Source organism: Pinus tabuliformis, chromosome 1_1 (assembly GCF_031772625.1).
Source record: "Pinus tabuliformis cultivar Carrire ecotype Pingquan chromosome 1_1, CPIR1, whole genome shotgun sequence".
NCBI lineage: Eukaryota > Viridiplantae > Streptophyta > Pinopsida > Pinales > Pinaceae > Pinus > Pinus tabuliformis.
The window spans coordinates 367,450,714-367,464,476 of NC_142297.1; positions in this window are offsets into that span (position 1 = coordinate 367,450,714).

Below are 13,763 nucleotides of genomic sequence, written 5' to 3' on the forward strand. Positions count from 1 at the left end.
AGGACGATCATCTGCTGCACATGTCTATGTTTTTATCTCCTGAATATATATCGCAGCCCGGATGGATGAAACTAGATCCGGGGTCTTCAAACTTCCGATCTTCACTCTAAGTACAAGTCAATCCATGTGAGAATTTCCTGAAGTCGAACATGGAAAGACATCGCTTGATTACCAGTCAATAATGTAAACCGTTAACAAGCGCGAGAGGAATCACCAATAATGATGATGACCCTCAAGGTACTGCAGCACAATTCACGTGGCGTGAATATAGGATCTGACGTCGAACACCACGCAAAGTCTTCCGGTCGAAGGTCATTAATGTATACCTATCGCCAGAAGTGAGAAACTTGCCATTGAGGCATGCAAGCTTCAAAGTACTGAGGGGGTGTTCCTAGATCAACTTCTTGGATAATGAGCTGATGTCGACAAGAAGTGATCCGTCAAAGGAGGGCCTTAATGAATCCCACATCAATGACACGGAACAGAGCTAGTGATGATGGTGAAAACGATCTGTGAAATATGATTCAGGGTGGCGGTCATGGAAGGATGAAAGATGATGTATGGTAGTGGATGGGACCCGGTTGATACTTTCTGAATGACATCTCTTGAACATATAACGACACTGATGTGATGGATTGGTAGCATTACCCCATGTATGGATGGTATGGCGAGACCATGGTGAAGGGACCGGTGAATGATAATAACCCAACCCGATATTTACGGAGGCAAAAGTGTCATGTTCAAGAGCGACTTGCTACCATTAAGCTTTGAGGTTCTTCCCAATTTTTCCCCAGTCATTTCTGACCAGTACCTCTTTATTTTTGTCAAGCTTGAGGAGGATAACATATGCTTGTTCTATAACCTGCCCTTCGGGCAAGCCCATCGCTATGTTTTAACGAGCCTAACGATAGGGAAACTCGTTCTTGTCTAAAGACAAGTTTGTCGCTATCTAATATTTTTAACGAGCCCAGCGACAACGGCAACTCGGTCCTTTTCATTTTTAGAGAGTCTGAAAAGGGTACATAAAGTGGACTCCAGGGGTCCTTTTTCGTCATCTAATCCCTTAAGTCCGAAAAAGTATAAAACAATACAGAAGGGATGAATGTTCAATATCTTTATCGAGCCGAACTAGACAAGCACTCGATATTTTTGTGCAATAATCCCTCAGGTCCAAAAAGATTAAAATCTAGAGGAGGGATAGCTCTTCCGGTCCTTTTAACGAGCTAGAAGGCCAAAACTCGGCAAACTTTTCATATTTTACAAGTCAGTGAAAAGAGCTCAAAGAAGACTCGTCTTTTGAGGAACGAGTGATAAACAGGGATAGCAGCAGATTCCAGGTACAGGTTGGAATTTTCCAATCACGACAGTATTACAAGGATGGCTAAGTGAAATCACTCTTCGCAGCTGTTCCTCAAAATAGGTAAACAATCAAGTGGATGTGAATGATCGGCCAAATGAAAAGTGGAGGCGACAGTGCAAACACGACCAAGGCTTTTATGGCTGATGAATTTACGGTCTCAGATGGTTATTTACCGGTTCATTTTTCTTAATGAGCTTGAACTCTGGAGGAAGCTTGCTCACATGCTTATGTTTATTTTTTAACGAGCATGAATTTACGCATTAAAACTGCTCGGTTTTGCGTTTATTTTTTAACGAGCATGAACTTTGCCAAAACTGCTCATTCTTTTGCATGCCCCCAGCATCATAATAATGCATGTCAAAGGAGGGTGCCCCCCAAGCTTCATTGCATTCAACTTGGTGGTTGGAATGAAGGTTTACCTTTGAATTTTGAAAAGGGGATTCGTTTCATTTTTTAATGAGGTTGACGTAGTAAAAGAACTATCCTCATGACTCCTTGTTTCATTTTTTAACGAGGTTGACACGAGATAAGAACCCTCCTCGGGGCCCACTGTATTTACAGTATTTCCATTAGGGCGATGATCCATGCTGATAAAATGTTTAGGAATCTTCCGAATCCGTTGGATATAGAAGATTTCAAATTGTAGGTTTCCACTGTGGCTACTTCCGCCAGATTACTCGCCGGCGGTAGGGCAAAACTACCCATTAAGGCAGGGTCTTTTAGGAGACCTACTCCAACATTTCGAAGCGAATGATCGCTTCCATGGATCATTGGAATGCTTCCCGTAACTTGTGAACTGTCGGGGAGGAAAGTTTGTTGGTCGACGACTGTAATCCCTCCTTGAAAGGGAAATGCAATCTTCCTGAAGTAGGTCGACACAACTGCAGCCATGGCATATATCCAGGGCCTTCCCAGTAGGATGTTGTAATCGAGGTTTCCATCGATTACTTCAACATCAACTTCTACTGTTTTGCCCCCCAGTTCAACTTGCAAGTTAGTTAAAATCTCGTATGGAGTGTATGATCGTCCATCAAATGCTTTTAATGTCGTTGATGATTTCGACAAGGGTGGTGAGCCTAAATTTTTCCAGCAACTCATCGACATAAGACATGTAGATGCCCCCTCATCAATAATTGTTCGATGAATAGTTTTGTTGAGGGCTTTCACTTGAATAAGGAAAGCTAGTTGAGCTGGTATCTGAGGGTCATATCCTTTATGATCAAAGGCCACAAGATTGGAATCCATTGGGCCAATCCCACCTATCGCTGATAATAAAGCTTGCTCTTGGGAGGGGTAATTTTGCGCTACCTCAAGTGTCGACATAGCGGACGACGATTGGGCCAAGTCCTCTATTATATTATAATTATGTGCTATTTTTGCACGAGGATTAAATGTCGATTTGTGTACTACTCCCTTTGGCGACTTTATCATTGGTTTAGGAACGATGGGTGGCACAACTTTGGTCAAAGTTGTTGTTGAACTACTAGGTTGTTTATTCGCCTTGTTGTTCAACTGCTTTGGATTCCTGTGATCTTTATTCCTTGTCAAAGCATTATTTGGCTGCTTTGAGGTGGACAACATAAGCACTTGGGATCGGGAAGCATTTCGATTAGCAACCAAATTTTGGCCTGGGTTAGGAAACGGATCAGTCAATATTGCTGGGGTTTTCGAACTCTTAAAGAGCTTCTTAACTTCAGCTATATGTGGAGAATCTTTCGTCCAATGATCCTCATCGCATATATGACACCCTGTCGGGGGTTTCCCTTTCCTTTTCTTTTTCTTCTTGCCCCCTGGTTGCTTCAGTTGTTTGCCCTTGTCGGTCGACATGGCATTTACTTCTGAGGCAAGAAATTCTTCATTTGCATTTTGACTAGAAATTTTGCGTTTGCCAGTCATGCCATTACTGGCGTGAGAGTTAGTATTCGATTTAGGAGGGGGAGGAATTGAAAATTCAGGTCTAGGGGCGTCAGGTATTTTGTTGTAGAGCGTGCCCGACTGAGTATATACTAAGTCTAAGTATTGAGCACAAGCAATGACTTGCTCCTCTGTTACGACTCCTCCCTTGGCCACATCTTCCGTTATAGCCGGAAGTAACGACTTTATAAACCATTCAGCTAACAGCTGATCGGGAACGTAAGTTTTCACCATCCTACGACGACGTCGCCACTCATGTATATGATCAGATATGTGAGTGGCCGTTGTCTGTTTGAAGTTGGCAAGGAGTTCTGTTCCTGTTTCATACCTTATCGGTAATTGAAAATGGGTTAAGAAAGTCGTGGCTAAGGAGCTGAAATTGTCGAAAGAGGCTCTTGGCAATTCAATGTACCATTTAGCCGCTGGACCTGTCAATGTCCTCTGGAAGAGGCGAAGTCTTATCGAATCATCGTTTAGAGTGTTCAATGAGCACCATAGATGAAAAGTCATGACGTGATTCGACGGGTCTTCACCTGGATTTCCATTGAACTTAGGAATGTCCGATGGAAGTTTATGCGGAATTGTTGGCCACCAAGGGGCATAAGCAATTGGATCATTCGTCAGCCGGTTTAGATCTGGTAATTCTAGAGTTGCTACAAAAGGCAACTGTTGGTTCAGGTTGGGCGAAGCATATCCAGGATAAGATGGTATCGCCTGAGCAATGGGTCTTTGCAGACCAGCATAATGCTGACAACTCTGACAAGGTTGATGGGTATAACCATTATAGCATGGTTGCCCATTACTTACAAAGACTTGTTGCTCAGGTCCTTGATATGATTGCTGGAATGGCGGTTGTTGAGATTGAACCAACTCTGGTTGTTGGACCATTTGTTGTTGACCAATACTGGATGATTGACCAAGATGAGGAGTCACAGTACTTGTTTGAGCCTGAGCCGCTCCAGATAAGGAGGCACTACTATGAGATTGTGATTGAGCCGCTGAGACAAGAGGTTGTTGTATTACAACAGGTAGCGCTTGTACTTGCGACGCATTCGCCATAGCAGGTGTGGTGGGAATATTTGACACAGGGTGTACTGGTTGCATTGAATATGCAACCCCTGGTTGTTGAGGCAGTATTGGTACCCAACCGCTGGATACAATTCCAGTTTGACCTGAATCCTGTTGTAAACTCCCATATGGTTGTTCTCTAGGAGGGAACAATGAAAGAGCATACTGCCCTCCATATGGTGGAAATCCAGTACTTAAAGGGTAAATTGGCCTTTGAAGACACATTGGATCAACTTGTTGAGTTTCAACATAAGAAGTACCAGATGATAATCCGAATGAAGAAATAGGAACTAACCATATTGTCGTCCCTGATTGGACTCCGGCTTGTTGTTGACAATTTGCCGGGACAGATGGTATACCAGCGAACATCGTTGGAGTAGCATCAGGAGGTTCTGCTGCTGCTGTGTCAGACGACACAGTCCTAGATGTCGACGGTTGTTCAGACATATCTAGTCTATCCAAAAGATTTCTTAGCGATTCTACAAGAACTTACGATGCCAAAAGACTATCTTCGAAGATTAACGCAGGAATAGGAGGTGATTATGTTCCGTTTAAAATGAATTTTATATGACGACGCTTTAGACACAACTTGCTTTTTCACTTTTTAAGAGTCAAGAAAAAGCTAAAGATGACTCTAGTCTCCTTCGATGTATTAACGAGCCCGAAGTGACAAATGCTCGGATGGACTTTTTCAGCTATAGAGTTTGAAAAAGGCCAAAAGAAACTACTCTGGAGTTCTAGGCAGAGGGTGTGCCAAACCTTTCCCGAAATCACAGAATACGTTTTACGGTACGAGTGGTCGATCTTCGTGAATGCTGTGTTCACTGCATCGCGATCAGTAGGGCGGCAGACATGGTTTCCTATGGATAAAGGCTTTGTTCCTATAGGGGTCCCCCAATATACGCGACGGTACGCGGGGGCACAAATCCGTATTAGTGCTATCGTCCCTCAGGAGGAATCACCCACCTTCGTAGAGATCGACAGTCACTATGTTTAACGACGCCGGTTCACGTCTCTACCTAGACTTCTATTGTGTTTCGTTATGTTTCAAAGCGTTTTTAGATAAATTCAGTTCTTTTTAGGTTGATCTTGCTTAGCAGTTTGCCTTTATGGATCACCATGTGATGTATGATACAACTCCTAAATGCAGTCTAAGAATGATAAGCAAGCCTTTTCAATTCTTTCAACTTATGAAAATCTTAACTACTGAGGGAAAAGAAAGACATCATCTTTTCAAACAGATCATAGAGCACACACTGATGCACTTTTCCTAAATCGACATGCAAACTGTCAAAATGCACATGCACAATGCAAGTATTTCTTTTCTTCTCTCTTAATGTTTGGTGTATGACAAAAAGAAAGTTGTTGTACGATTTCGAATTCAACTTCAAGCGAAAGCAAACAAGTATTTGTCCAATAATCAAAAGAACACCTTAAGATTCACTCGTTTCAAACACAAGAAATACTGAAATTCGAACCATATAACGAAAGCAAATGCTCAAGTAGCTATGAACAGCAATAAACTAGCTCTTAGAATCACAACGACACTTTCTCACAGGTCTAGATCCAAGAGGTCACAGCAAGACTAGTTTACTTTCGCTACGGGAAACTGTGAATGAAAGCAAGAAATACAATAAGAACAATCACGGTTTCAACATACAACTGAGGCGGAATGAGGGCAAAGAAAGGTAGTTTCAGCTGGGTATACAGGTTGACAACAGGCTGCAAAAACAATACTGAAAACTGGGCAACAAAAAGCAGGGAACCCCAGTTGCACAAGGCAAAACTGGTCAGCGCAGGTACTGCACTGTCAATCTGACATGCAGCGCAGGTAGCCTTTGTGGCAGCTGCACTGAAGAGACAACTCTCGTCTCTCTCAGATTCCGGGTCACAGTTTGCTCAAAAATCAATGGTTTTTGGCCAAATCAGAAGCTATCAGTCAAGTATACACTAGAGGATGATTGAGGGAGATGAACACTATCACAAAGAGCTAAAAAGAGTCCTTGTGGATCAGCTCTTCAAAACATAAACATGCCCAGCACTGAGCTAGAGTAGTTGCCCTCTACTTTGCATTCGAAGGACTCGAATGCAGTTCGATTCGGTACTCCCCTTGTTTAGGAAATGAATAGCAAGAAACACAAGCTACCAACAAGACACGATCCCCAGTGGAGTCGCCAGTCTGTTGTGGGGAAAAGTATCCAACACAGAATGACCCTATCCCACTCTAAGGGTGACAGTTCCTTAGCAACAGCTGAAAGCAAAGCTATCTAAAGTTTCTTCTTTATGACATGCAAGAGATAAAAGGAAGAGATCCACTTACCGATGTCTTGCACAAATGGTCGATCCAATCTCCTTTGTTTGCCGCTTGCTCCCAGCTCCAAGTCTTTTCACGGACCCAGCTACATGAGATCCTGCAAATAAGACAAGAAAAGGAAACTACAAGAAGCATGCATTCATAATCGATTCAAGGATTAGCATAAATCAAAGACGCAAGTAAGACAATACACCATTGAAACACATGCGAATAGAAGAACCTCAAATGCTTTATTTATATATGGAAGTAAGGTTCAGGCGGTGATACAACCATGAGAGGTCCAATCCAGCATCACCTTCCCGATGGAGAGAAATCTCTTCTTCACCTCCCTCAAGAAATCACCCAATACCTTCAACTGTAAACCAACAGCAATTCTCTGCACAAAATTCCGGCCTCCAGATCCCATGGGATGAGATCCTTATATAGAGTTTTGGAGTGAAGATAAGTCAGCTTGATGTGTGACTTGTTGTCCTCTTCAACTCCAGTTGTTCTTCAGTCCTTCACTCAGAGTTTCTGCCTTCCACTTGGAGTTTTAGAAGCTCTTAACTCATCATTAGGCGAATCTTATGATCAAGTGCCTTTTTGGAAGCTTCCTGGGCACTGGCACTTTGAGAAAAAGATTCCTCCACATGTCCAAGTATGCTCAGCGTAGGTAGCCTTTGTCCTACTTGCTATGCAACGCAGGTAGCCTTTGTTGTACCTGCTATGCAGCGCAGATGCCTAGTGGAGCAGCTGCTTTGATCCAAAATTGACCTGTTTTTGAGTGTTTTTCAGTGGAGAACTGATTTGCAGTGCTGTGGTTTGCTGACCTTGTTCCTCTAAGGGTAAGAACAACATGTTTAGGGACTTTGGATCCCTCAGATTATTGACATTTCATGCTCCATGCTGTTAGGCACAAAAATGTCTATAACACACCCGCAGGGGGTTTCCTTTTTCTCCCTTTCTTTTTCTTCTTGCCCCCTGGTTGCTTCAGTTGTTTGCCCTTGTCGTCCGACACGACACTTACTTCCGAGGCAAGAAGTTCCTCATTTGCATTTTGACCGAAAATCTTACAGGCCTTTTTAGATGTAGCCTTTGTCGATTTCGCGTTTGTCGTGCCAATCACGCCATCTCCGGCATGAGAGTCACTATTTGATTTAGGAGGAGGAGGAATTGAGAATTCCGGTCTAGGGGCGTCAGGTATTTTGTTGTAGAGCGTGCCAGACTGAGTGTAGACTAAGTCTAGATATTGTGCACGAGCAATAACTAGCTCCTCCGTTACGACTCGCCCCTTGGCCACATCTTCCGTTATGGCAGGCAGTAACGACTTGATAAACCATTCAGCTAATAGCTGATCAGGAACGTACGTTTTGACCATCCTACGACGATGACGCCACTCATGTATATGATCAGATATGTGAGTGGCCGTTGTCTGTTTGAAGTTGGTTAAGATTTCGGTTCCCGTTTCATACCTTATCGGTAATTGAAAATGGGTTAAGAAAGTCGTGGCTAAGGAGCTGAAATTGTCGAACGAGGCTCTAGGTAATTCAATATACCATTTTGCCGCTGGACCCGTTAACGTCCTCTGAAAGAGGCGAAGTCTTATCGAATCATCATTCAGGGTGTTTTATGAACACCATAGATGGAATGTCATCACATGATTCGACGGATCTTCACCCGGATTTCCATTAAATTTAGGAATATCTGACGGAAGTTTATGCGGAATCGCCGGCCACCAAGGGGCATAAGCAATTGGATCATTCGTCAGCCGGTTTAGATCTCGTAATTCTAGAGTTGCTACAAAGGGCAACTGTTGATTCAGGTTAGGCGAAGCATACCCAGGATAAGATGGGATTGCCTGAGCAATGGGTCTTTGCAAACCAACATAATGCTGACAAGGTTGATGGGCATAACCATTATAGCATGGTTGCCCATTACTTACAAAGACTTGTTGCTCAGGTCCTTGATATGATTGCTGGAATGACGGTTGTTGAGATTGAACCAGCTATGGTTGTTGGACCATTTGCTGTTGTCCAATACTGGATGATTGACCAAGATGAGGAGTCATAGTACTTGTTTGAGCCTGAGGCGCTCCAAATAAGGAGGCACTAACCTGATGTTGTGATTGAGTCGTTGAGACAATAGGCTGTTGTATTGCAACCTGAGGCTGTTGGGGTTGACATACAACAGGTAGCGCTTGTACTTGCGACGCAGTCACCATAGCAGGTATAGTGGGAATATTCGACACAGGTTGGACTGGTTGCATTGAATATACAACCCTTGGTCGCTGAGGCAGTATTGGTACCCAACCGCTGGATGTAATTCCAGTTTCACCTGAACTTTGTTGTAAACTCCCATATTGTTGTTCTCCGGGAGGGAACAATGAAAAGGCATATTGCCCTCCATATGGTGGAAATCCAGTACTTAAAGGGTAGATTGGCATTTGAAGACACATTGGATCAATTTGTTGAGTTTCAACATAAGAAATACCAGATGATAATCCGGATGAAGAAATAGGAACTAACCATGTCGTCGTCCCTGATTGGACTCCGGCTTGTTGTTGATAACTTGCCGGGACAGATGGTATACCGCGTACATTGTTGGAGTAGCAGCAGGAGGTTCTGCTACTGCTGTGTCGGATGACACAGTCCTAGATGTCGACGGTTGTTTAGACATATCTAGTCTATCCAAAAGATTTCTTAGCGATTCCACAAGAACTTGTGATGAAGGGAGACTAACTTCGAAGATCAACGAGGGAAGGTGATGATTATTCCGTTTAAAATAAATTTTAACGATGCTTTAGACACAACTTGTTTTTTCAGTTTTAAAGAGTCGAGAAAAAACAAAAGATGACTCTAGTCTCCTTCGATGTTTTAACGAGCCCGAAGTGACAAATGCTCGGATGGACTTTTTCCGTTATAGAGTCTGAAAAAGGCCAAAAGGAACTGCTCTGGAGTTTTGGGCAGAGGGTGTGCCAAACTTTTCGCAAAACCGTAGAATACTTTTTAAGGTACGGGCGGTCGATCTTCCTAAATGCGGTGTTCAGTGCATTGCGATCAGTAGGGCGGCCGACACGGCTTCCTAAGGATAAAGGATATATGCCTATAGGGGTCTCCCAATATATACATGACGGTACGTGGGAGTACAATCCGTACTGGCGCTATCGTCCCTCAGGAGGAATCACCCACCCTCAACGAGATCGACAGTCACCAGGCTTTACGACGCCGGAACACGTCTCTATCCTAGACCTCTATGTTGTGCGTTATGTTGCAAAGCGTTGTTAAGTTCATTCAATTTATTTTAGGTTGATCTTTTTAGAAGTTTGCCTTTTTGGATCACCACGAGATGTATGATACAATTCCTAAATGCAGTCTAAAGATGATAAGCAAGCTTTTTATATCTTTCCAACAGATGAAAATCCTAGCTACAAGGGGAAAAGAAAGACATCATCTTTTCTCACAGAGCATATAGCACACAGTAATGCACTTTTCCTTCAACATACAAGCTATCAAAATGCAAATGCACAAATGCATGTATTTCTTTTCTCTTTCTTAATATTGATGTTTATATAAAGAAAGATGTTGTATAATTTTGAATTCGATTTCAAGTGAAAACATAAACAAGTTCCTTTTTCAAAATCAAAAGATGATTACGACACCTTATGATTTACTTGTTTCGACACTAGAAATGCATAAATTCAAACAAATGACGAAAGTAAAAGCTAAATCAGCTGTGAACAGCAAACAAACTCACTCCTAAGATCAAAATGACACTTATGACAGGTCTAGATCTAAGGGTCACAGTAAGACTAGTTTACTTTCGTAATGGGAAACTGCAAATGATGTAACAAATACACAAAGAACAAATATAGTTTCTTTATACAACTGAGGCGGAATTGAGGCAAAGAGAGGTGGTTTCAGATAGGAACACTGACTGATAATAGGCTGCAAAAAAAAGGGATAAAACTGAGCAAAAGGAAACAGGGAACCACAGCTGCACTAGGTAAAAACTGTTCAACGCAGGTCTAACACAGAGGTTTTGACATTCAGTGCAGGTAGCCTTCACGGGACCTGCGTTGAAATGCAAAACCTCTTCACAGGCTCTGCGCTGAAGCAGAAACGAGAGTTGTTTCTGGGTTCTGGGTTACGGTTTGCAGTTAAATTCACAGTTTTTGGCCAAATAAAAGCTATCAACCAGGTACAATATAAAGGATGATTCAAAGGAGGATAAAGATCTATCACTAAGAGCTGTTAGAGCACTTGTGGATCAGCTTTTTAGATCATAAACAGGCCCAGTGAATGGACTAGAGTAGCTGCTCTCTACTTTGCATTTGAAAAAGACAAATGCAGTTCGATTCGACACTCTTAGAGATTATGAAATGAATAGCAAAAAACACAAATAAACCAACAAGATACTCTCCCCAGCGGAGTCGCCAATTTGTTGTTGGGAAAAGTATCCAACACGGAATGCCCCTATCCCACTCTAAGGAGTGATAGTGCCTTAGCAACAAACAAGACAAAACTATCTGAGTATTCTTCTTTACGAAATGTAAATAGAGGAGAAGGATGTAACTAACCGATGTCTTCCGCTAGTTTGTCGATCCGATCTCACTCTCTTTTGTTTGCTTCCCGCTGCTTGTTCCTTCACTGGCCCAGCTACACCAAGTTCCTGCAAGATCAGAAGAGAGGGAAACTACAAAAAGCATACATTCATAACTAGTTTAGGATTAGAATAAACTAAATATGCAAATACAACAAAACATCATTGGTATACATGCATATAGGAGAAACTCAAATGGTTTTATTGATGAAGAAAATAAAGTTCAGGAAGAGATACAACCAAGTGAGGCCCAATCCAGCATCACCTTCCCAGCAAAAGGAATCTCTTCTTCACCTCCTTCAAAGCAAATCACCCAATAGTTCTAGTCTCAAACCAACAACAATTCTTTGCAATAACAAAATTCCAGCCTCTAGATCTCATGGAGGAGAGATCCATATATAGATGTTTGGAGAGAGGATGAGTCAGCTTGAGATCTGACTAGTGTCCTCTCCCTCTGTCAGTTCTTGATTCCACTTGGAGGTTCTTGCTTCCACTTGGAGATTTGGAACCTCTTACTCATCACCAGTCGAATTCCTTGAGGCAAGTGTCATTTTGGAAGCTTCCTGGGTTTTGACACCTTGAGAAATGAGCTTGCCACATGTCCACTCTCGCTCAGCGTAGGTAGCCAGTGTTGGCTTTGACATTCAGCGCAGGTAGCCAGTGTTGGCTTTGACATTCAGCGCAGACAGCTAATGGAGCCACTGAATTGACCCTGAATTGACTTGTTTTTTGAGCAGTTTCTGGTGGAGAACTTCTGTGAATTGCTGTGGTTTGTTAGCTTTGTTCCTCTAGGGGTAGGAACAACATGTTTAGGGACTTTGGATCCCTTAGATTATGGACATTTCATGCTCAATGCTCTAAGGCACAAAAATGTCTATAACAATGAGCCTCCTCAGTTACATAACTACTGATTCGGTATGAAACTAACTTGTCAATAACTAATACAATTTACACAAATTTACATTAATTAGTTGTCAATTACCAACAAACTCCACCTTGAAAACAATTTCCCTAATCCCTTGCCCATGCCCATTCATCATCTCTTCTGCAAGCCAAGAGAAGCTAAACACCATCGCAACTTCTCTACTGTAACTTGCTTTGTGAATATGTCTGAACAATTCTCCCGTGTATGGACCTTTTGGAGAGCTTCGTTTCCGCCATCGATCACATGTCTCAGAAAATGATACCTTACATCAATGTTCTTGGTTCTGCTGTGATAAGCTGAATTTGTAGCCAAGTGAATAACACTTTGACTGTCACAAAGTACATTCACTTTCTCCTATGTCCTTCCAATCTCATCAAGTAGACCCTTTAACCAGATTGCTTCTTTACTGGCATATGAAGCAGCAATATATTCTGCTTCGGTAGTGGACAACGCAGTTATTTCCTGAAGCTTTGACATCCAACTAACTACTCCACCTGCAACAGTAAAGACATAACCTGTAGTAGATCTTCTTTTGTCCAAATCACCTGCATAATCAGCATCTACATATCTGCAGAGTGATCCTTCACTACCATTAGAGATGATGCAATGGTCATTTGTGCCTCTTAGATATCGAAGCACCCATTTCATTGCTCGCCAATGTTCCTCACCTGGATTTTCCATGAACCTCCTGACAACTCCAACTGCATGTGAAATGTTAGGTCTTGTAGATACCATTGCATACATTAAGTTGCCTACAGCATTTGCATATGGTACATGAGGCATATACTACTTTTCTTCATCAGTTCTAGGACTCAAAAGAGAAGAAAGCTTAAAATGGGAAGCTAATGGAACATTAATAGCTTTCACATTGTTCATACAGAACTTTTCAAGTACTTTCTCCACATACTTCTACTGTCATAACCAAAGCTTACCATTTTTCTTGTCTCTGTGTATCTCCATGCCCAAGATATGTTTTGTTACTCCAAGATCCTTCATATCAAACGTCCTAGAGAGTTGAGCCTTTAACCTGTTGATCTCTTCCATGCTTTTCCTTGCAATAAGCATATCGTCAACATACAAAGATAAGATAATGGATATGCCATTGAAACTCTTGAAGTATACACAATGATCATACTCACTTCTAATAAAGTTCTGGCTCACCATGAAAGAGTCAAACTTCTTGCACCGTTGTCTGGGAGACTGCCTCAGACCATACAATGATTTCCTGATCTTGCAAACTAATCCTCTTCTGCGACCTTGTACAAAACCTTCTGGTTGTCCCATAAATAACTCTCCATTGAAATCACCATGTAGAAAATCCCTTTCAAAATTTAACTGTTCTAAATCAAGATTAAGAAATGTAGTTAGTACCAACATAGTACGAATAGAGAGAAGTTTTACAATTGGTGAAAAAAATATCATGAAAGTTGATACCTTCAACCTGAGAATACCCTTTTGCTACCAGTCTTGCCTTATACCTTTCGATACTTCCATCAACTTCCCATTTCAATTTGAAGACCCATTTACATCCAACAACACTTATCCCTTCAGGAAGTTCTACAAGATCCCAGGTATTGTTCTTTGCTAAGGAATCCATTTCTTCT